The 6,787-nt window shown below is 31.5% G+C and overlaps 1 long non-coding RNA gene across 1 annotated transcript; it reads left to right on the top strand.

Moving 5' to 3' along the window:
• Positions 1-361: 361 nt before the first annotated feature.
• On the top strand, positions 362-5,993 carry LOC145248798 (uncharacterized). Its single transcript, XR_013863401.1, has 2 exons — positions 362-539; positions 3,819-5,993. It is a non-coding gene; the product is annotated as an uncharacterized LOC145248798 (long non-coding RNA).
• The last annotated feature ends 794 nt before the right edge of the window (positions 5,994-6,787 follow it).

Here is a 6,787-nt window from a genome sequence, read left to right as displayed (position 1 = left end):
CCTGAATACCTGACATTAACTGGAAGCTCAAGGGATATATTTCACATTTAAAAGCAGACGAATCGAGTATTTTGTTTCTTCCTTTTCATTTTAAATTCATATATATATATATATATATATATATATATATATATATATATATATATTATATATATATATGCTAGCATTTAAGCCCGGCGTTTCCCGGGTGTTTAGAGGTATATGTTGAGCAAAAAAAAAACAAGGGGTCAATTTTTTTAACTTCCCCCCTAATGTCTCATCTTTCCCCCTAATGTCTCATCTTTCCCCCTAATGTCTCATCTTTCCCCCTAATATCTCATCTTTTTTTTCTTTCTAATGTCTCATTCTTCCCCCCCCCCCCACTAATTTCTCATCTTTTTTTTCCCTGTTCATCTGTTTTTGTAGACTTTCCTTTTGTAATGTTTCGTTTTGCCTTTGTTTCATTTTTTTTTTTCATTTTTTTTTTTTTCAGACTTCAGAATCAAGTGAATCTGAGCCGAAACCAAAACCAAAGAGTAAAAAAAGCCAATTGAGTTCAGGTATTTTGTTTTTCTTTTGAAATTTGAAAGGTGTACTTTTATTATTTTCAGACCTCTGCCCCTCCCCCCAATAATTTTGTCATCTCTGTTTTTATAAAGTTCGATATCTATATATATATATCTGTACATTCAGAATTCACTCTTAAAATAAATACGTGATCATGAATTTTGGAACTCAGCTGTTAGGCGTAAAGGGTAGTGATGTGAGATAGTTCATACAAAGAAGATAAAAGGAGTGGGTGTGATAATGAAGATACTGCCGATTTTTTTGTCAAATTTTAACAAATTTTAAATATTTTCGATATTTTATTTTAGCTATAAAGTTGAGTTTTTTTTTCTTCTTGCTCTGACATTGATATTAAAAGCCTACTTTTACTATATCTATATATTAATACGATAGCGTGTGAGTTATTTTGTGTGTCATGCTTTCTGGCAAATTTCATTGGTTGAGATTTAATTCTGGAATACACATTAATTCCAAAATACACATTTACGAACACTCCAGGCGGCATTCGATTAGTGTGTTCTTACCGCTATATTTCTTTTTAATTCCATAAAATTTAGGGTTTTATCTTTCTGGTAAATGCAAAAGTTGTTAAGAAATAATTGATTTTAAGTTATTCTGTAGTCAAAACGCTAATACAAATCTCTCGGCCGGCAGGCACTTTAAGTTTTCTAATTTAAAATATTTGGGACAAAAATTGATGCATCACTGCAGTTCTATATTTTTTAATAATATCTACAGCAGTTATTTATTTTTTTTTTTTCATTGTTTTCTACATTTTTTTATTGTTTGAGAGATAGACCGACCAATGCTCGTGTTTTTGTAATTTAAAATATTATTGCTAGTACTACATTTTTATATTTGTGTGTGTGTGTACTTACGCTCATCTATGTCTCTGTGTGTGTTTGGGAAAAAAAATCGATGCGTTCCTATAGTTTTATTTTTTGTAATCATAGCTATTATTATTATTGTTTTCTTTTTCATTGTTTAATTTGTTTACATTTTTATATTTGTGTGTGTGTGTGTGTGTGTACTTACGCTCATCTATGTCTGTGTGTGTTTGGGGAAAAAAATCTATGCGTTCCTGTAGTTTTATTTTTTGTAATCATAGCTATTATTATTATTGTTATTTGTTTTCTTTTTCATTGTTTAATTTGTTTATATTTTTTATTGTGTGTGTGTGTGTGTGTGTGTGTGTGTGTGTGTGTGTGTACTTATGCTCATCTATGTCTCTGTGTGTGTTTGGGGGAAAAAAATCTATGCGTTCCTATAGTTTTTTTTTTTCATCAAATCTCCACACTAACGTAATGTACTTGCAATAACCCTTATCCCTGAGTGGCTTCCGGGCCTTGATAAGTGGTGATCACTGTGTAAAAAAAAAAGCAAATAAGAAATGATTTGCGGTGATTTTAAACGTTACCTCTTCTTTTATCGTAAATTAAACTCATTAATAAGAAAAAATAAAGATGGTACACCAGGGCTTGAACACTGCCTCAGATTGAATTATGACGATGTTGGAATCGTAACACAAGTTTTTAATTAATGAAAATAATGTTTGCTCTATTATAATATTTCTCCCTGTGATGTGTGGTGCTTATTCTTGTGTTATCCCTTACCGGATTTTTCATTATTTTCTCTTCTGTTTCCGCCTTATCCTTGGAGAGATGGAACATCCCACAAGTTATTATACACGTGTTGTTCGTCCCCTGCTTTTCATGTCGGGTTCCGTAAATAATCAAGTTATCTTAATGGAGATTATCTTCTGTGGAGATTGTTGCTTTTATTGAAGCAAATCATTCAGATGCGTGTTTGCACCTCTGGCCACAATCCAGAAACGCAATTGATCCCGTTCCAAAGCGAAAGTAGTACGGAATCTTCTGCCAAAGTTGGAGAAATCCGTCTGGAAAAAGAAATTGGAAAAGAACTCTAAAACCGCGTCTTTTAACCTGAAATCAAAGTTCGAGCCTTGGTTAGTGTGGTTTGTTGTACGGCATATCAACCCATTTGGGGGCTTATTTCATGTTGAAACCAGTTATTTTTTAGCTTCATATTCTTAGTGCTTTAAAAAATCAGTTTACATAATGTGTATTTGCCCAGGCATCACCGGGACATGGATTCTGCTAGCATATATATATATATATATATATATATATATATATATATATATATATACTATTGTATAAAAGTCATTTTGTGTGTGTATGTGAGTTCCTTCCTCATAGGTTCCAAAACGGCTGAGCCTATCTTTTGCAAATTTCACACAAAGCTAATTTATATTTCTGGCAGTGTTCTTAGACATGTTTTGTACAGAAATTCATCAGATAAGTATTGAACATCGAAAAAATCCGATCCTTAAAAATTCTTTCTTCTCTTCTAGATAAAAAAAAATTTACATATATATATATATATATATATATATATATATATATATATATAGCCACTTTGAAGTAGGGGGCTACTATCAGGGACATAAGTTGCTGGGGTATTATGAGGGGAGTTGAGTAGCAAGATGTCTGTTCACATTACTCATGAACTTCTGCATATCAGTACAGTTATGAAAGCAGAATCCCGGAAAAAAAATGTACATAATTTCCTAACCATATAAATACACTTATGGAGATGATCTATATATATTTTAGTTTTACTAATAGTTTAAAATCATTAAATATTTATCATTTCATCATTAATACGAGCCATGCTAAAAAGAATCGTTTTTGGCATTGGAAAATAGGCATAATTAAGATTAAAGGTCCCGTGGGCATTCCTTGGGTTTTGATAATCAGCAATACTGAAGGCGGTTAACTGAGTCTGTTCAAACACACTTCTTCCCCCAACGTGTGGAACCAGCTCCGGAAGAAGTGGTATCTGCACTCAGTACCTTGAAGGCCAAACTAGACAAACATTGGAGGAACCACCCACTTCATTTTGATTACAAAGACTGTTTTCCGTCTTACCATATATTGTATTGTGTAACAACTAAAATGACTGGATTCGGCATCCAATCAACCGGAAAGGGTTGACATGCCATAAACCAGAATAATCAAACCCCTGTTTAAAGATCTACTTCAAATAAATTATTCCATATTAAATGGAAATTAAATTTGAAGTGTCTTGATTGTTAAATTTACTTTAGAGATAAAAAAAAAAAATTAGAGCCCTTTTCTGAACAAAATCGGCCCGACAGCAACAAAGCATTTTTGGACTGATTGGCAAGGACGTATCCCTGACTGATGCAAACAACTCCTATTCAAACTTATTTTCTTTTCTCCTTACAGATTACCTCCCCATGGCTGGCAGCAGTGGCGGAACGGGTTACAGACCTTCAAGGCGGTACTTTTCTGGTGGATGAGGTTAAGTTTACAGCGGAAACTTCCCGGAAAACAGAAACTCATCAGGAAATAGCGAACATCTTATTTAAAATTTATCAGGAATCCAAACTCCTCCCTCCCCGAATCATTTTTTTGTTTTTGATCCTCAAGATATAAGCTCAATTTAATTGAGAAATGGATTTTGAAATTTTCTGGTGGGTTCTGTTTACGTTTTCCGCTGTATGATGGGCGTGATTACAATCGAAAAATCTTTAACATTTTTGTGGTACTTCTTTCTTTACTTGAATTGAATTGGAGGAATTTTATTTTGCGTGGTGGGGGTCAAGGGGAAATGAAATGTATGTTTAAGCTTCATCACCTATTAGTAGCTAAAGATGACGTCAGGACTTTATCACGAATGGTAACCTTCAAATAGTAATTTGTTTTTTCTTGTGAAAATATAATCAGTGCAATAAATTTTATGAATTTGAAATTTAAAAAAAAACAGTTTTTATTTATTTACTGTAGATCTTTTGTGGTTTATTACCAAATAAAATCAATGTTTCAGCATGTATATGCATATAATCGAAATATATATAAAACAAATCCTTCAAAGTAACCTAAATATAAGACCGGTATCATCTTAGCAGATTCGAAAACTTATACTATGTAGGTACTTAATATGCAAGTCTTTATTATATAAGAAATATGTTACAAATTTACAATTTCATAAACAAAGTTTTTCTTTGCCAAACTATAAAATCAATGTATTTGCAGTTTTTTGTAACTGGATTTTAAATATATTGTAAACTTAAATAAGAAAAATTATTCATTTATTTTTTATTTATATTTTATTTAAATCTGTTTTAGAAGTTATTAAAATAAATTGCTTCAAGGTTTGTTTTTTTATCAAGAAGACAAAAACAAATTACTATTTAGTGGTCTAAATAAGCCTGGATACTTTTTTCAGGTTATCATCAGCATCAGTGCTGACGTCACATTAACGGATTTTCAGCATTGTTTTTTATATTTATTTAATTTTTTTATTTGCTTAATTTTTTATGGAGAGTGTTTGTTCTACCAGTGGAGATTGTGAAAAACAAACATGGCCACATATTCTTTGGTTTCTTCAGATTACTGTTCTCATTTTGAGTTTTATTTGCATAAAGTTTCTGTTAATCTAACTTCCAACCTTCTTCACATATATCTTGTCAAGTTCAGAAATCTTTCTGCCAAACTAGGGAATCTACACCATGTTCTCATCCCATCAGCAATGACTGGGTAGAAGTCCTAAGTAATTCATAATTTTATTGTGAGTGTTGCCTGCACTATGAATTGAACCCTTCAACCTCTAGTAGAGTGTAACTTTATAACTTAATTTTGCTAAGTAGTTTATCCACTAAGCCAGAACTCTCTCCAATTATGGCTGACAGAATGAGAGCATATTACTCTCACGGATTAAATTCCAAACCTATTTTCTTTCTAGATGTACAATCTTACTATTAGGTTGGTACAAAAATAATGCCGTTTTTTGACATTCAACTATATAAAAAAAAAACGATATTATTTTTGCACCAATCTAATACTTATCCTTATAGAGTATTTTTTAATATTAGATATCCCTTTATGATGGAATGAGAGCATGTTATTCTTGTGGATTAAATAAAGGGTTCCATTTAAAATTCCATGCAGATTCTCGAGTTTGGCAAGATGCACTTGAAGAAGGTCAGAGATTTCATCATCTGAAATGTTGTGAAAATAACATTGTAGATGAGAACAATAGTCCAAAGAATCCAAATAATATGAATAATTAATTCTCATCTCAAAAATTGAGAAACGTAAACATTGCAACGTATTTTGACTTTTCATTAAATGCTTATTCGAAACGGAGTTTCTATTAATTTAATTTAGTCGATTCAAGAGGAATTCCTCCTTTGCAATTCTCGTGTTAATGAAGAATTCTTCAAAGTGTTGATTAGGACGGTGACTTTGTCAACAGCGTTTTGCTTCCAAAGTCACTTGATCAAAAGATGACAAAATGATTGTAATTGGGGTTTTTTTTTTACATTCTAACAATTTTTATGCATTTTTTTTTTTCTGTTTTTAATGTAAAACAAGTAACAATAAAAGAATTAAACTAAATTCGCTTTCCATCTTGAATATTTTGAGCAAAGAATTCCAGATTTTTATGTCGGAAGAGTTCAACATTCACCCATGAAAAGAATATTTTTTAAAGGTTTCTGTAATAGAAAATTTAATTTGCATTTGCAGGGGTAGGCGTTCAAAATTAATGAGATTTTTTATGATTGTTTTAGTTTTGTTTTTTGTTTTTTGTTTTTCATGAAAATAGAAAGGACTTTGACCTTTGTTGCTGGCAAAGATTGTCAGGAAAAAGATTAACTGTATTAAATATAGGCTTTTAAGAGGTCCCACCAGATTCCAGATATCATCAGAATTCAACACAAAGCCTATGAAAAGAAAATTTGGTACAAGTCTACAATTCAACCTAAATAATAATAAAAAATGCAGAAATTTTTTTATGATGTACATTTCCTTTACAGAACGAATTAATCAAGTAGTTTTTTTATGAGTAAGCAAATAGTGACTGCATAATTTGGTACAACCATTTATACACATGCAGTATATAATATACACGTTATGTATACAGACCCCACTATGTAACACAAACGCTACTTGAAGATAGGGGTTAGTGAGATTTTCAATTCATTGATGAACTTCTACTACGAAGCGCTTAGAGATATGATTAGTTCACTGAGTATGACAACAGACATTTGTTTGCATTGGGCATTAAAACGACTGTTATAGTTCGTAGGGAATTATTACCAAAGGAACGGGTTCACCAGAATATCTTAGAAAAAATTGTTCATGGAAGTTATGTATCTCCTTTCAACAATGGAATGATGTAACACAAAAGT

The sequence above is a fragment of the Euprymna scolopes genome, chromosome 27, assembly GCF_053919585.1.
Source record: "Euprymna scolopes isolate OS-2025 chromosome 27, ASM5391958v1, whole genome shotgun sequence".
Classification (NCBI taxonomy): domain Eukaryota; kingdom Metazoa; phylum Mollusca; class Cephalopoda; order Sepiida; family Sepiolidae; genus Euprymna; species Euprymna scolopes.
Note: the sequence above shows the minus strand (reverse complement) of the source record. Positions and strands in the feature narration are given on the sequence as shown.